Source organism: Mytilus edulis, chromosome 5, assembly GCF_963676685.1.
Source record: "Mytilus edulis chromosome 5, xbMytEdul2.2, whole genome shotgun sequence".
Lineage (NCBI taxonomy): Eukaryota > Metazoa > Mollusca > Bivalvia > Mytilida > Mytilidae > Mytilus > Mytilus edulis.
In genome coordinates, this window is record NC_092348.1 from 26,139,235 (window position 1) to 26,159,239 (window position 20,005).

Consider the following 20,005-nt stretch of genomic DNA (forward strand, 5'->3'; position numbering starts at 1 on the left):
AATGAATTGTTTCATATTTTTCATGTCGGTTATTTTTATAGCCGACTATACGGAATGGGAATTTTCTCATTGTTAAAGGCCGTACAGTTACCAATAATTCCGTACATTCACTTTATTTGAACTTAGGTGCATAGTTGTCTAACTGGCATTCATACGTCATTTCCTTGTTCTTACATACACAATTACTGTTATTTCCTTCTGAAAAGACCCTGTATCACATTCACGTCCTTGATAGTTCTGAAAAGTACACGTCAGACAAACTGTGTATACATGTATATGACAAAATATTTTCCTGGACTGGAATAAATATATAATTCACATTACTTACCATTTCGCCGGTTTTTTTTTAGTTGTTCGGAGGTTTTAGAATATATAAGCACCCTAATTTTTCTTAACATGAACTCTGTTTATGGTTTATGGGATTTCCATCTTTGGTTGATGCCATTTCTGCCTTCTGTATTGATTTAGTGATAACAATATCATCAGATGCCTTCTACATCAGGTAGAAATAAATCATTTGTAATACTGTAAACTAGTATTGCAAATGATTGCTTTCTACCTTATGTAGTATGCATCTGATGATATTGTTTATCTCCATAAAAAAGACAATAGATAAAATAAGAAAGCGAAGAAACTTTAAAAGGTCTGATTCAGATATATGCAAAAATCAAATTTACGAAAAGATTTGGGAATACAAGGAGAGAAGATCTTCAAAACATATTATCTTACAAACTGATGGTCATTTATGATTTGTATGAAAGTCAGAACACTCGGTAAAATAAATGATCATTGTAGTCCAATTGGATCGATTCTGTTCAGGATTTTGTCCCGGATGTGAAAAAAAACCAGACAGCATAACGAATGCTTATTATCCGAACACGATCAATTGACAACGCCCACTTAATCAGTAAAAAGATTTTTTTTAAATCGATATCAAATATATTTATTTAATATTATGCACCCACTATATAATTTAAAAAAAAATACTTTTATGGTACAAATTTAAAAATATTGACACTTAACAATTTCAATGTAAAAGACCTATATATAATATATATTGGTAAACAAAATATACAGTACTAAGTTAAATAGCACCTGCCAAATTTGCTTAATGATATACATTAAATGATATTTCAATAATATGTATTAGCTCTGGACAACGAATTTCAATAATTGATGAAAATAATGATAGTAACAATGTATAACCGTCGTGGTAATTACAGTTAGTAGATGTCTCTTCGCTATCGACATTATTGGTTCCAATATACAAATCATATATACACGATATAATTATTAGTTATAACTAAGCATAATTCAAGAATTGATTCAGAGATATGCATCAACTATTTGTTTTTGTTTGCTGAAACAATGAAAATGAAACGTTATATGGTGCAAACAAATGGTACCGTATATGTTATTACTATGAATGAGTCGATACATTTGATGATAGTCGATAAGCCCCTGAGTGTATCCCAAGCTCAGTACTCAATACTTCGGTATTTGAATGAAAAACGTATATTATTTGAAAAAAGTAAAATCACAAAAATACTGAAATCCGAGGAAATTTCAATCGGAAAGTCCCTAATCAAATGGCAGAATCAAAGGCCAAAACACATCAAACGAATGGACAACTGTCATATTCCTGACTTGGTACTTGGGTTTTCTTTCGGATATTACTCTAATTAAGGAGTATAACTCTTTCATGCAAGATCTTGTGCTATACTTTTTGTATTTTATGCCTGTAAGCTCTTCGTTTATTTTGAAATTCACACCTGCTTCTGCAGACAAATGGTATTAGTATTAGTATCTAATTTTCAAGTTTTGAAAGACATCTACTTGAAATTGATTAGATATCCCATAAATCCTAAACAATGGCATAAAGTAAGAAGTAAAAAAAACTTAAATATCAAACTTCAAGAAAATTTAATTTCAATTATCAACAGTAACACACCATTTGCCTCAGGTTTTGAGATATTTTTGATTAGATATGGACGCAGATGAACGATTTAAATCAAGACTGTAGGATAAATCTTATGAATTAAACATCCCAGTAATAAACTTGCTATTTCACAGCAGTATCATAAATTCTGGTCTATCGTATAGTGTTTACTTATATCAATTAATAGCTACTCTAATGTAAGTATTACAATATGGACTTCATAACAGGAGTGTTTTTCTTAGCACACGAAAAACTGCTCAAAAAGAGGTAAGGAAAAATGACTAATAAGGACACTACAGCAGTTGATGTGATTTCTTTCAAATAAATGCAAAGAAGATGTGGTATGATTGTCAATGAGAAAGCTCTGTAAAAGAGACCAAATGACACAGTAATTAAAAAAGGTATAGATCACTGTTGGGCTTTCAACAATGATCTAAGCCCATAACCGCAAAATCAGATATAACAGGCAGGCTCCAGGCTCTAGGCTCCAGACACATACATACAGAATGGGGCGGGGTTAAACATATTAGCGAAATCCTTACCCTTCCCCAAACGTGGGACAGTGGTGTAAGAGTACAACATAGGAACGAACTATATAAATCAGTTGAAAATGCTTCCACGGATACATGTACAATTAGAAATACATTTAACAAAGTGGACTGGGCCAGTTACTTGTATATCCCAATAACAAAAAGACACTAAGTACATATCTAAGAGTACCCACAGTAACTGACAGCTAGTTAAAAGCCAATAACAACTATAAATAACATGCATGTAAGACTAAATTATCAATCAGTACACATCCAAGCTACAATTAATTTAGTGTAAAGACGTCATAAACAGTCATAGAAAACAACATGACATTGTGCAATGCCAAGATACAGGTATCGACAGATTATAGATCCATGAATGTGTATATGTATATAAAAATAATATTTAGTTTGCTTTTAATTAACTGATAACAAAATCATTATCAATACCAATAAAAACAGTATTGGTAACATTTTAGAATGAGTTTATTTAAATGATCGATAAGTTTATCAGTATCGTTTCTTAATTTCCGGGCACGGTAAAAAACATCTCCGTAAAAATGAGGATGTGCTATCCCGTTTGAAATAAGTTTTCTACAGCTATAACCAAACATCAAAACAAAATCTTTACATTTATGGAAGAATTTAGTAACGGTTTTAAATAATTTGTGGTAACGAAATCCCTGACTAAAAACTTACCAACAATACATAGCTTACGTTCGTTTAAATAAAAAAACGTCACAACAGACACAGGTATAGAGAACGAACTTCTTGTTTACCGAATGAATTACTTTTTTTCCTCATTTTAAGAATTCTTGTTTCGGAGTTCATCAGTTAAAATAAAACAACACTATTTAAGAATTTTTATATTTCAAAAACAAAATAAGAAGATTTGGTATGATTGTCAATGAGATAGCTTTCCCCAAAACCCAAATGACGTAGAATTGTACAACTATGACTAAAACATATACCACATAGTAGTCTGTGTATGTATTAAAAACGAAATGGTAAGTATAAAACGAAAATCGAAAACAATATCGGCCAGAAATTATTAACACAACAATCAACGAAAAACAATTATGATATACAGCAACTAACATAACCACTTGTTGACAGACTCCTGAACTAAAACAGACTCAAGCATATTTAAGAATAAAACAAACATAAAATCATGTTTCACAACACAAAAACAAAAACAAAATCTTGAATAAAAAAAACCACTATTGGAACTTATTATGGAGTTACATGTAAATTACTTACAATCAGATACAAACTCATCTTTTACTCTCAATTTGTCCTCACAAAAAACATGATGATAAAGAAATGATATATCTACTCAATAGCTTTCATTTTTTTTAAAATAAGGATTAGAATAGATATTAATAATGAATACACTTTAATAAATGTCTTCATTATAAATACAATATTTTTTTGGCCTATTTTTAATTCGATCTTTTTTGTAGACGAAACGCACCTCTGGCGAAAACAAAGTTAATTCTGGTCTTTATGATTATATTACATTCTCTGATATCTCATATCCCTGAATTGAAGATTGTTTAACTTTTATTGAAACAATCGTTCTGTCTGCCACAAGACAAAAGTATGTAGTTTCGAGTTATGACATCACAGTATTTGTATGGAGGACATGGTATTATATTTTATTAATGTCTAAGACAGTGTATTAAATGTAACATTCCCGGCTTATAGTTCGAATACACGTCATAATTTTCCCTGTGCGGTCTTCTGATATTTTTAAAGAGTTTAGTATTAAGTAATACTTCGTCACAAACTAACGTTCGTAATTATGACGTTGTTGAGGTTCTAATTGGGTAGAAAAACCCGTCGCATAAAAGTAAAATAACACAAATACTGAACTCCGATGAAAATTCAAAACGGAAAGTCGCTAATCAAATTGCAAAATCAAATGATAAAACACAACAAACGAATGGACAACAACTGTCATATTCCTAATTTGGTACAGGCATGCTCAAATATAGAAAATGGTGGATTGAACCTGCTTTTATAGTGCTAAACCTCTTTCTTGTATAACAGTCGCATCAAATTCCATTATATTGACATCGCATACGATATATACCTCGGCACTTACTTGAATATGAATTGACATCTCTTTAGTGTTATGCAAGCACAAAACTTGGCACCTTAATATTTCGTAATATATGATGTTATTAAGTCCCGGGTAACGAAGCTACTTACATTATGAACTAATGTACCAGTTTTACTTTTTATTTGAATTTGAATTCGAATTTAAGATGTGGATTTGCATTTTGAAATGATTAGGTAGTTTCTTTAAATTATAATTGATAGCTCGAGACCAGATCTTATATGTAATGGATATTGAGGTATGCACAAGAATGTGAGGCTATTTCGAATGAAATAAAATCCAAAAACAAGGAAATTATATTCAAAATCCAATAATTTATTGTTATACTTGCATTAGTTGAATCAAATTAAAAACCTTTTTATACATGGATCTTTAGAAATATTTAGCCATACTTATTTGTTGAAGAAAAAAACATGTAAAACAAATTGCAATACCGTTTATCCAATTAAATAAAGACTTTTTCATATAGATTATCATAAGAAATCTACAAAACCAGAATCGTATGAGTAAGAAAACAGTTTATCGAGAAACGACATTCGTCAACTCAAAAATAAATACCAAAAAAAAACCTGATACAATGATTCAAGGAATTTTTTTTTATTTAAAAACTATAATCGTAATGGCACTTTTGTCACTTTGTGTTGCCAGTTTCGATATGAAATCCCAAACGTTCAGTACAACGAATAACACCCGAGTAGTTTCGAATGGACAATCACCCAAAACAATAAATGTGAGATCAAGAATAGAATGCTCTGTATTATGTACCAGTGATGATAATTGATGTTCCAGTAGCTATGACACGAACATGAAAGTGTGTACCTTATATTTGTCATGTCATCATGAAACAGAATATGCAGAAAGATCTGCTATAATGACAAAGAATCTAGAACCGGGTAAAAAAAATAATTTAGTTCAATGAGACTAAAATATTCATTTACATAACAAAATTGGCTGCACAAACTAGACTTAAACATTATCCTAATACCAATTTCGGACTATTGGATAAATGTTGGACGAATTTAGATAAGATCATAAAAACTGTATTTCTCGATTTTTTGTGCAATTTTCACTTTTCCGGAGCGGTGTGAGAAAATATTTCTCATCACTAGTTAAATATCTGTTCTCAGAAAATGATTGGTGGTAATTTAATTTAAACGTTAGATTTTCTTCTGAATTACCTATTGTGACGTCATGAATAAAGGCAACAGTAGTATACCGCTGTTCTAAATTCATAAATCGATTGAGAAAAAAAATTTAAATCCGGGTTACAAACTAAAACTGAGGGAAACACATCAAATATAAAAAAGGCGACATTGCTTGATGTCGTCACATAAAAAGAACACAACTTTCTGCAAATGTTTGATAAAGATGATTGAAAAACATTGTAGAAAGAGATTCAATTACTATATCTCGTGTGTAACGATATTTCTTCGCTCTAAACAGATACATTTTAATAGTTCGGCAAGCCTCGCGCATTCAATATTGAAAATTATCTGTCTCGAGCGGAGAAATATCGTAAAACACTTGTTGCAGTAATGGCATCTATATTTTTTGATTTTTTTTAGACAGAATGACAGTTTACAAAATTACAAATGTAACATTTCAAAAATAAATATTGATAAAAAATAGTGCATCTTTATGCATATTTCGTAAAACAAAACCTACATCTCAGATACAGGGAAATTGTTTAACTTACTTATTCCATTTAGAATGTGTGTGAATTTTTTTTATATAACTTACAGACAATGCCTGTTTCCAAGCCAAGTCAACTATTATCTTAATTCACACATTGTTGTAAAAAGTAAAATCACAAAAATACTGAAATCCGAAGAAAGATCAAAACGGTAAGTCCCGAATCAAATAGTAAAATCAAGACCTCAAACACATCAAACGAATAGATAACAACTGGCATATTCCTGACTTGGAAACAGGCATTATCTGTAAGTTATATAAAAAAAAAATTCACACACATTCATAAAACTAACTCATCTGCATGATTTATAGACACAACAAAAATAACCACCTGATTATCTTACTTTTGACAGACAAATGATATTGTGACTAGTTAAAACATGATTGTTTGGTCCAAATCCTCTGTTTTGAACTGAACATTGGTGTAACAGCACAACATCTGAACAAACTATATAAAAAACTGTCGAAAAGGGCTTGACTAATTAGATCGAAGCAAACCACAAATACTCAATAGACACACAGTACCGATCTTCGAGAACTCGCAGTTACTCAAATCCGACTCGAAACCGAAATTGAAATTAAAATATCATATATCGAAGACATAAGATCGATCATTACAATGAATTTTGTTTAAAGACGTAATTAAAAGTCTCGGACAACAATTACCTTTGGCAATACCAAAATTTAAGTATCGAAAAGATGTATTCACTGTATTGCAATGCCTAATAATAAGTATCGAAAAGATGTATTAACTGTATTTCAAGCCAAAATCTAAGTTTCGGAAAAGATGTATAAACTGTATTGCAATGCCTAATAATAAGTATCGAAAAGATGTATTAACTGTCTTTCAAGCCAAAATCTAAGTTTTGGAAAAGATGTATAAACTGTATTGCAATGCTGAATTCTAAGTATCGAAAAGATGTATTAACTGTCTTTCAAGCCAAAATCTAAGTTTTGGAAAAGATGTATAAACTGTATTGCAATGCTTAATTCTAAGTATCGAAAAGATGTTTTAACTGTATTTCAAGCTAAAATCTAAGTTTTGGAAAAGATGATTGTTATTGTCTGTTTTGCAATACATTTTTTTTTATAATAGTATACGCATTACAACATCTTATTACAGTATTTTAGTAAAAGAGGGACGAAAGATACCAAAGGGACAGTCAAACTCATAAATCTAAAACAAACTGACAACGCCATGGCTAAAAATTAAAAAAGACAAACAGAAAAACAATAGTACACATGACACAACATAGAAAACTAAAGAATAAACAACACGAACCCCAAGTTCATACCAAATATTTATATCATTAAAGAATTAAGGAAAGCTTTTAAATCGTTTATTGTAACACAATCCCCCAGTCACTGATTTACCTTATGGCATATATATAGCATAGTACAGTAAATGAGGTGGGATATATAGAACCCATAGGTTTACGTAATTTTGAACCATTTGCAGAAGCTTTTTCTTGCTGTGGAATTGAAAACTGTATATATTTTATTAAATTCATTCTGTACTACTCAAACAGGCTTATATTGCATCAAATACTCAACCTGATAGTTGTTTACTTTTATATGTGTATGTTTTATGTAAACAATTTGGCTAGGGGAGGGATGAGATCTCACAAAACATGTTTAACCCGTCGAAATTTTACACCTGTCCCAAGTCAGGAGCCTCTCTCCTTTTGTTAGTATTGTATGTTTTTTTTTTAAGTTCATATACATGTTTTGCTGTTAAGTGTGACGGCCATTTTCTTTGAACTATTACACAATTTTATTTAGGGGACAGCTGAGGACCATCTCCGGGTGCGAGATTTTCTCGCTGCGTTGAAGACCCATTGCTGGCTTTAGTTGCTATCTGCTCTTTGGTCGGGTTGTTGTATCTTTGACATATTCCCACCCTCTCCATTCTCAATTTTACTGTAAATTGTATTGGAGTAAGCTGACTTTTTATTGTTGAATGTCCTACCTCATATCGCACATGGAAAATGATTTCAAATTAAGACATGTGACATTCGTAGCAATTTAAACAATCATAACGAGTTTAAGGTGTTTAAGGTGTTGCATCATGCGAGTACTTCGTTTTTAAAGACACTAAAAATTATAATTTGATTTTTAAGATTTATACAGAGGAAGACTATGTAATATTCAGTGGATACCTTAAGGTCGGTATCATGATTGGTGGCAGTTGTGAAATTAACGAAATCAAGTTTCCAAGTAATTAAATCATATTCTACATTGTTCTACTTTCAATTATTCAAGGATGACTTTGGTTTTTTGAAAGATACAAGAACAATCGTTTGATCTTGTCATTTCCTAATTCTGTCCTTTTAAGTCGGGAATTTGCATAATAGAGTTTTCAAATACAACACAAATGAGCGGATGATGTACTAATTTATGAACCTGGTATGTTTTATTTGTTTTAACTTCAAACTATAATACGCTCTATTTTTAAAGTCTGGTTTGTTGATATGTATTTGAAAACGTTTTCACTTTTTTTGTAGAATTTTATTATATCTGTTCGTTTTTACATATTTATTCATAGAGGATTAGGAAACAAGTTATTGCAACTAATATTAATCCCTTCAGAATTTGCTGGTGCGAGTGCTACTTTGTAGTGGCAATAGTTTGGTCTTTATCGAAATCTACAAGGCTGTCTTTTACGTGCAAGATAAATTGCTCTCTCTTAACTCTGATCAGACATTTATCGTCCCTTTCCGACGGAATAATCATCGTTTTTCTAATACCATATTCGCAAATGGTGTCAAAGGAGAGCCATAAACATTTAAAGTTTTAGTCCAATTCGCTAAAAGAAGGGCGAAAGATACCAGAGGGACATTCAAACTCAATAGAGCGAAAAATAAGCTGTACTACATCAGGGCTCTCCTATTTTATCTGTTATGCAATGTTTTGCAATGAGTTTTAAATTCCAAACAACATGCTATGACATTACATGAAGGAGAAAGAAGAAATCTGTGAAAAAATAAAAGAGTTATCAAAACTTAACAGGAATATAAAAAACCTAGAAAATGTGTACCCAAGATTAAGAGGTACACTAATGATGCAAAGTTTCATCCGCCTCACTTTTACTATTTTAGCTAAATACTTTATACATGCTAAACATGACATTAATGCTTCAAATAACCAGTAATACAAACAAAGAAAACATTTTTTTTATCGAACAAAAAAGTCATCTTTAGTTGTGAAACCACCAAATCTTAGAACGTCACACCCAGTTTCATACGAACAAGGGTCGAAGTAAATATTCCCTTGTATTTGACAGTTGCAGAAAGTTAGTCCTACATTTCATTGCAATTAAAAATAAAATTCGGTCATAAATTTATATCTTGGTTGTTTCAAAGCACCATTTTTTTTCTTTATAGAATATTTTAAAAACTTGAGGTTACATGGTTACTGAAGCTTGCATTAAGGAAAAAGGGTAAACATTTGATTGGTTAAATCCAGTGATGGTTATTTCCTTATTTGCAATGAAATGATATTTGAAAATTTGTCTATAGTACAGGACAGGATAAAACTTTACTCATATTTTACTTTTGTTAAAAGTCCAAATTTAACAAATACTCATATGGGAAATCAACTAGGTCAAGATCCCTAAAGGACCTCAGATGACGTTATTAAAAAAAATATTAGTCCGCCATACAATTGTGGATGCTGTGATTTTAACAATGGACAGAAATGAAAAATAAGAACTGTTTTATAGAGCTGATGTGATGAGAAAAGAAATATGTAGATTTGACCTGAAATTAATTATTAGAAAGGACAAATTTTGTATTAAATTTTATGATCAGAATTTTGGGTATATTTCATGAGGAGAGTGACATTTTTCACCATCTTTCGGGGTCCAGCAATTTGCGAAAAAAGTATTCTCTCTTGCCATCCCGAAAATTTAACCAGACACGTATAAATGTATGAGCTTCGATATGAGCCACCCTACATATTCAAGTAAACGATATGGACTGAGCAATTGACGAAAAATAGAGGCAACAGTAGTATACCGCTGTTCAAACTCATAAATCCATGGACAAAAAACAAAATCGGGGTAACAAACTAAAACTGAGGGAAACGCATTAAATATAGAGGAGAACAACGACACAACACTACAATATAACACACACAGAAACGGACCAAGCATCAGACAAAATCCCACGAGAATAACAAATAAAATATAACATCAAAACCAAATACACGAAAACGTTACCATTACCGCCTGTAGATAATTAATTGCAGATGTTGACCCAAATTGGGACCTTTAATTTCAAAGGCGTTGGAGTATTTCATGATTCAATGATCACAATTATGGTTGGGTGCTGCTGAAAACGAGGTCAGTTGAACTCTTTTAGTGCTATTTAATGAAAAACAATACAAAATGGCAACCAATAGTTTTCATTTATCAAACATATACACATTTTACGATTTCAAACAGTGAAGAGGCAGAAAATGGGACATACATTATTTGGACTGGGGCCACTCAGAGGAGAAATAATTATATTTTAGGGATGATCAATGTTACATGCCAAACGAACTAAAATTAATGTTGCACGTTTAGCAAAATGTTTGCAATTGAAATCTACTGATTTAGACAAAAATGTAGATGCTTCACATCTATCATGTCTATGTCACAATGCATTGTGTGTGAATGTAGACCATATTGTTTTAGAACCTCGGGAAATTCACAATAAAAAAAAAACATGTATAGCTTCACACCAATGCACGACGCATATTGTGTATGCTTGGCACAAATTATAATAACTTCATGCTGAATCTGAAATTGTGGTTTGTTCTGATTTTATATTTAAGAAATTCACGTGGATGTATACATGCCTTTCACATTTTACCTCTGCATTAATCATTCTGAAAATACGAGTTTCTAACACAAGTAAAAACAAAAATGGGAAAACAGGCCACCTTCATACCCCTAAGACACTGAACAAGGCAGCATGTTTACGCAAGATTATAGGCTCACGGTCAAACATTTATGTGTTTTTTTTACCAGTATTTACTGATTGTTACAGTGCAAGGGGAGTAACTTTTGATGATTTCATTCACTGTGTCAGAAAATTGGGTCATTCAATCAAAGGAAGTTAACATGCTTAAAAAACTTAATGAAAGTGAAACATAGAGACAAATAAATGAACATAATACAGTCATTATAAAAATAAGACAAAAAAAATAATAAAGAATAACAGAATGAAAAGAATTGCAAATATGACATCCAGTTACAAAGGCAAACTGTGAATGTTGTAATATTCATTTTACATGGGTTTTTTTTGTTTATAATTTTAATTCATGTCATTGTTTGTCTTTTCCAATGCATGCATGTACTACGCCTGTATGCACGCATGCATTGGGAGATATGAGGTGGTCTTTTTGACTGATACAAAGTTTATTTCTGTGTCTTGGACCACTCTCCCATTTTCATAACAAACTTTAAATGAAACAATCTTTTGTAATTAAAAAAACACAAAATCATGCTCATACATTCCTGAAAAAGTGTTTGTTTAAATATATGATAAAATATTTAGTATTCTCTGTAAATAAATAAATAAATAAATAAATAAATAAATAAATAAATAAATAAATAAATAAATAAATAAATAAATAAATAACTAAATAAATATGCAGTAGCTTCCTGAAAGGCTGAAAAAAGCAAATTGTGTAGCCTTTTATACAAATGTTAATCCGGCCAAAAACTACAACCTGGCTGTGGAACGAATTCTTTCGGACCTGCATTCTGATATAGCTTTATTTCTAACTGATGATTTTTATATCCACTTATTAACCTTTTTCTTGTTGAACAAAAAATAGATAGCCTGTTTTTTGCGAGCCTTCAACCGGTTAAATTTGACACGTAAACTTTTTTTGATATGCACAATCATATATTTCATGTTTACGTATTTTTTTCAGAGCCACTACAGCACGAGACTTTCCACCTTGACTCTTCTTATTTTCAGGTAGGTATGTAGAAATTACCCTATTGACGGATTCACACTTATTAGTATTGCTGGAAAATTGCATCTATTTAATGCGGTCTGAGAAAGTTTCATTTCTAACAATGATTCTATCAATAATTTGTCAGTCGTATGTGGTTTCAAAGACCCATTTTGTAAACCATGACTGCTAAAAAAAATTTTGTCGGTCACCATTATATTTTGCAAATAATGAATTCATTATACCGTGTGAACATAATTTTAAATAATTGGCAAAAGCTATTTTAAAATCATTTCTTTGGGCCTTTGTAGCTCCATGGAACATACCGACACTAAATTTTTGCTCGGAGTACTTCACCCAACTGACTTTGACCCCTGCCAGTCTATTTACTGACCATAAAGGGTCAAATGTTTCTTGCATTGCTTCTATTAAACCTTGCACACTTTTTGCATCCCCATTATAAGTACAATAGTCCACAAGTAAATTAAGTTTAGCCATTTTTTTTACCTATTTCATACCAAAGGTCCTTCTCACTCAAAGGATCATACCTATTTATATTTGCTGTGCAGTACTCGTGATTAAGATATTCAATTTCATAATCTTTACTGCGTAACCATGCACCAACCCAACAAAGTTTGTTTACAAGGCAAAACGGTTTCATTTTCACAGGCAAAAAACAATTGCTTGTGATGCATTTTGTCCCATTTTTTGCCTACTTTTTATATGCACACTCTGATAGGTACCATCCATTTGTAATTTTACAGGCCTATTTTTATTAAACCCTAATGTTTGATTTCTCCTTCTGAAATTCTTAACCACTTGCTCGGTTTCATTTTCAGCAAGTTGTACAAACTAGTCACAAACATTATTTGTTTTTATCTAATATTAATTGAATAAATATGGTGTGTATACAAGAAAAAAAAGGTTAGTTTTAGATAAATTATTTCATCCCATTATGCCTTAAAATTCTTTCAAATGGTTGACCAAGATGATGTGTTTATCCTCATTGGAAACGGTACCTAGATCAGAATCGACTGAAATCGACATTCACCCGGCGCCATTGCTGCAACTGTAAATTTTTCAGAAAACAGCAACAAAAGAATAAAAAATCTTGTTTACCGACGAGATTAAAGAAATTGCTTTAAAAGGTAAACAAATGCTTTTTAAATGTATAAAAAATGTAGAACGTGGAAGGGGGTGATCTCTTTTCACTTTGAGATGGAAAACGGCAATTTAATCACCGTTTCTTAGATTTTTCAATGTTCTTATAGTAATAATGTGTCAGTACCATAGTAATCGATACACCATGATTTCCTTTCTTTTTCTAAAGTCTATATATTATAAATGTATGACAAATGTCTAGATTTTGGTTAAAAAAATCATTTGAATAAAATATGAAACCTGCCTTAACCTACATTATAACAAAAGGCAATTTATGTTGTGTCTATATTGTTATCTATAAATTCAGAAATTAGATTTAATAACTAAAAATATTTATTTCTGATAACTTTTTAACTGACTGCAGAATGATTTAATTCTTTTTTTATTATTGTTAACTTATTTCCTCTTCAAGACATATCATATTGTATCATTTAGGCAACACAAGAAGAATACCAAAATATGAACACATTTCAAAGTATCATAGAAATATTCAAATTATTAAACACTCATTGCCGTTTAGTTATCATCTCAAAACAAGTAGTTGGTCGATAACAGTTTAAATGTATTAAATTCATTTTTGGCACAAAATTTGAAAACACTACACCCTCGTTCGTATTTAGTGTCACAGGATAGAAGTTTGGCAGAGTATTTTATAGATTATAGAGATTCGTTTTTTTGACTGCAAACCATCTATATTTGTTCTATTATTAACGTCCATTGGCAAATATTTCTTGTATATTAAGTGTACTTAAGGTAAATTATAAGGAATATTTTTTTAGATAGAATTTTCTCATAATTTGCCAAAATGAATATTTTACTATGCTTTTTTAATACAAAGTATGGGTCACCGTGCTATTTTCAAAGCTATTAATCGTTGAAATTGACTAAATCTGGTTAGATTGTTCATTAAAAAACGCACTTGTGTGCATAAAAAAAATCTATGAGATAGAATTTTGAAATAAATTGTGAGAAGATAGATTTTATAATATGTTTTAAGAAATTAAAAAGAAAAACTAGTGTCATCGAACTTGTTTTCTTGCTAAAAATTAAAAACTTCCCTATCAGTCTAGTGTAGCTTTTCACCAAAAGAGTTTTTTCCCCTTAAAGGCTAATTGGGAAAAAAAATGATTCTAAAATCACAAAATTTAATATTTCTTTAAATATCTTGAATGATAAAATAAATCACCACGTTTCCTTTATTTAAATATAGAGTCTAACCATTAAATTACAAACCTGTCTCCAAATTTGCAGATTTGGGCAATTAACTAGACAAATTTATTTTTGTACTGCGCTTGTACAATCCAAGATGGAGATATGCCATAAATCTACCTTAAGATTAAATTGTATTTTGAAAAGATATATCATGTTATGGAGGGGTATTTGCGAAAAATACCAGTCAAGGGACTGTGTACTTACTGTGAAATTCTGTCCCAAGACTGGTATTTTTCGCAAATACCCCTCCATAACATGATATATATGTTTAATTACACATAATAGTTTTGGATTGAAACGCTCTGTAATGGTGCAGATAAATCTTTTTTTTACTTGTAAGATGTCATTATGTTTATGCATAACGTTGAGGATAGGTGGATATTATCCTGGAACCGCGGGAATTATAAATGTACTAATACGCGTTAGCTCGCTTTCTTTATGTAACGTCATATCCGAAAATCTTTGGCGGAAAGATGCTCGCGAGAGTAAAAATGGAATATTCAAAATGGCAAATACCATGGTATTTGAGGCATCTTCACAAGCAGTAGTAAAAACAGGCAAATTAGTTTTAATTGAGGAAACGATGTTAGAATTGGCGAAAAATACACTGGCTACCAACCAATCAAAATCTTGCTTTCTTATATTAGGTGTAATTAGGAAATCAATCAATTAGATAACGGTCTCTAATATAGTAGTAAGATGTTAAAAAAACTGACAAATTGTCTTTTATTTTCAGTGCTGCTTATAATACAAAGAAAATGTTGAGATTGGCTATAAACGGTTTTAGAATGTGGCAGTTGGAAAGAAACGAATTTGCGAAACCCGACGTGAATATTAGTTGTATCCAATCTGATCTTGAAAAAATGACAAAAGATGAACTGTGTTATACCTTGTCACAACAAAGGAAATGTAAAAAAAAAAGTTCTGAATGTCGTTTTTTTTCAAAAGTTTAACCCTCTTGAGTGCCAGGAATGTTTGTGATTACTCCCTTTGAGTGCCAAGAATCGGCCCAACATAAAGATGATTTTTCGTGAGAACGTCATAGACGTAATTATTATACAACGTCATAAACGTCAATGGAATTAAATTGTTCTGCGAATAGTCATCCAACTGAAAAGATATCAGAATTCGGAGACCATCATCTAAGACCTCATGTGAAATAATTACCCTCTTACATTTAAGATACAACTGATTATCTAAAGAAAATGGAAAGCCTCAATCCTCTACCAAACAATACTACAATTGCATCCATGGACGACGTGTCTTCTTCATATACCAACATTCCTTAAGACGAAGGAATAGCAGCGTGTGAAGAGGCATAGAACACTCGTAGTGAAAAAAATACTCCTACTGAGTACCTTGTTATACTTCTGAAACTAGTGATGGAGAATAACAACTTCTCTTTCAATAAAACACACTATCTCCAGATAGACGGTACTAGTATGGGCACAAAAATGATCCCGTCATATGCCAACATATTTATAGGTCAACTTAAAAAACGCCTCTTGGCTAGTGCTCCATACCAGCCCTTATCATGGTTCCGATTCATTGACGATATTGATTTCAAATGGACATATTCACAAGAACATCTTAATAAATTTCTAGAACACTGTTACTCTTTCCACCATTCAATTAAATTTACATATGAATCATCTATGGAGAAAATAAACTTCCTCGATACTACGTGTTACATCAAGAACGGAACCATTATAACGGACGTCCATACCAAACAAACGGACAAACATCAATTCCTTTCTCCTCAAATTTGCCATCCTAAACACTGCTCCCGTGGTACCACATTCAGCCAGGCATTGCGAATCAAGAGAATATAATTATGCTCTACTGAAAATACGAAAAATGCTAGACTTGGACAACTACGTAAACATCTAGTTGTTCGGGGATACAATAACACCATCATTGATAGCGCTTTCGAAAGAGCAAACATAACTAGTCGCCAAGAACTTCTAGAGTACAAAGATAAGAATAAAGCAGCTAACAGAACACCTCTTGTACTCACTTACCATCCTGATTTTAAAAATCCATTGTTCAGAAGCATTGGAAAATTATAGAAAATGATTTAAATCTAAAAAAAGTAATTTCCTCACCACCAGTCATGGCCTTCTGAAGACCTTAAAACATCCGTGACAAATTGATGACATCTGTATTAGCAAAGCAGACTACTCCATCTCCTGGTTGCTCCAAACAATGTGATCGAAAGAATTGTTTGTGTTGTAAAGCTGCCAATACAAGCAGTTCTTTCATAAGCTCCGTTACTAAACAACATTATTCCATCTACTCAAATTCAAACTGTAAAACGGAGAACTCAATTTATATATTAATATGTGACACTTGTGGCATTCAGTATGTTGGAGAAACAATGGACACATTCAATATTTAGCTCAATAACCATCGTTCATGGTACAAAACCAACAAAAACTGTCCTCTCACAAGACATCTTCGTTCAACGAAACATCCTTTTGAAAATGTTACTTCCAAAAAATGAGATATATATAATTTTTGATCTAAGTATTCTTTATACACATTGGATTATATACTAGTATGAAGAAAACAACAATTTAACTGATTACCAGTAACAAGATAAGGCCCTAATATTAAAGATTACAAACATGTGCTAGCCCCTGGTGCTGCTGAAGATAATATTACACGCACACACAAATATTATAGGACATGCGCATTGTATTGGCCGGACAAATAGCAACTGTCTTTACAGAATGGACTGTTAGAGGCTAATATCTTACTTAAAACATTGTTAAACACTTCAAAAAGGTAAAACAAAAGAAAAAGCAAGCAAAGATTTATTTTCATTAAGTATGAAAACTGTTTTTGAATACACTTTTTACATTAAAATATATCCTACATGTTGGCCCCTTAAAACAGAAGCTCGTTATATTTTTTTAATGGAAAAACGAAGAAATAGATGTCCTTATTAGTTATTGTGTTGTTTCGATTTTTGGATTAAAATCAAATGTGTATTCAGAATCTATTCAGATACTTTACTTCAGTGTGGATTACAAAGAGTATATAGTCAAAGCAGCTAATAATGGCAAGTTTCATATATATTATATTTCAACATGTAGTCCTCTCCTATAAGTTTCTTGTTTCTTCTCGGGTTTTATTTTTTACAAGGCTAATGAGAAAAAAAAGAATAGTACATGAAGACAGGTTCTTGTTAATCCATATCGATTGCACCGCAGTCGATTTTATTTCAAATACATAATTAATATGAACAAACGAAGAGCAAACAACATGCAATCAGTTATATGCTTTTGTTTGAATTTTCAAGAGAGTTATTTTTTTACTCAAACGGTACCACCTGAATTCTCCTCCCCCCATCTTTTTCTGATTTTTTTCTTCTTCCTGCAAGGTCGTATCGCTTTTTTCGTTAATTTGTGTATTGAGTCCATTCCTTTTTTAAATATTACTGAAACGTAATTTTGTCTCGATTTTCTTTTGAATATTTTTTTTTATAAAACGATAACTGCGAGCAAAGTGCGAATCAAACACACGATTGGTTTGTTTGACAGATTAAATGCGGTAATGTCTTCCTTTATTTTGCTTCCCAAATTCATCGTCGTTCATAATCGAAGTGCAGCAATACATTCATATATTAAACAATTAATTAAAAAATCAATCAATTTGAAAGTGATTTTTTTCCTCAATGCGTGTCATCTTTACATGATGAAAACAATTAGGGTAATTAATAGTTTTTCTATTGTAGTGATCGAACTATCATTCACTTGTAAGAATCCGTTATGCTACCTTTAGCCGTCCAATATTTTAAGAAAGAAGAGGGTGTTTCTTAAATATATTGGACAGCTAAAGGTAGCATAATGGTTTCTTACAGGTAAATGATAGTCCAATCACTATAATAAAGAACAGGTACAACAATAGAATGACGTCACAACAATGCTTTAATTATCTATTATTAAATCGTTTTTATGTACTCAATCTTGAATGTTGAATAATGTTTTTAATAGACAAATTTGGTGATTAGGTACTATCAAACTTGATAATATATTTGGCCATCAAATTATATTATTTTATTATAACAGAAATATCGAATAAAGACATTTATTTTAAGTTATAATTTTGGAGAATGATAATTCCTTATTTTAATATAGGTCTGAAATGGTAAGAATCAAGAGGAAAGCAGTTTTCAGATGTTACAATCTCTTAAAAAAGGAAACAACTACAAAAATCAATGTACCAAACAAAATCTGAGAGAACGACAAATGGAACGAGATAGGATTTTTCTACAGGTTATATTAAGTGTGTCTCCTGATATTAACGCATCACCTAACATGCATATCAAAACTCAGTCAAAATTCATAATTAGGAAGAATACACAATCGATCAATTTTTTTAGGCAAACAAATATGGTGGTAACACAAGATCTATGTCCACGAAAATCTATATCGTGAGTGAATTGAGACACCGACCGATCGTGACGGTCAATCTATTTGTGATGATGTTGACCTCAACCGTTTTTCTTACTTATTCCGATCAGCTTATTTGTAAGACGCACAACACTTGCAACAGGGTCAAAATATTATATCGTTTTAAATGAAATATCTAAACGCCTTATGCTGAGCAGAGGGTATGTTGATGACAAAAACCAAGGACTCTTTATATACACATCATTCGTAAATATAGCTCAACATGCAGACTTCTAATACGTTCAGGTATTTCACATCCAATTTTTTATGGAAATATTCTTTATAAAGCATAAAGGTGTCAGTATTCACCTCAGAAACTTACAAAACCTTTGAATATACTTATTAAGAAGGGATATAATTACGATACTGTTGTCAAGTCATTAAAGATTGCATATTTTGGCGTTAATATTGAGTCACTGATAAGGTCTTTGCATCGGAACTAAACACATTTATTCTAAAAACAGTTGTTGGCATGACACGGGTCATGTTCTTCTCATATATGTTATGATGGTATGATACTAAACCCCTAACGGGAAGGATTGTGCCTGATGTTCATATGATGAAATCATAATCTTTCAGTCAGTTTGATTGAAGTCTGGAGCTGGCATGTCAGTTATCTGCTAGTAGTCTGTTGTTATTTATGAATTATTGTCATTTTGTTTATTTTCTTTGGTTACATCTTCTGACATCAGACTCGGAGTTCTCTTGAACTGAATTTTAATGTGCGTATTGTTATGCGTTTACTTTTCTACATTGGTTAGAGGTATAGGGGGAGGGTTGAGATCTCACAAACATGTTTAACCCCGCCGCATTTTTGCGCCTGTCCCAAGTCAGGAGCCTCTGGCCTTTGTTAGTCTTGTATTATTTTAATTTTAGTTCCTTGTGTACAATTTGAAAATTAGTATGGCGTTCATTATCACTGGACTAGTATATATTTGTTTAG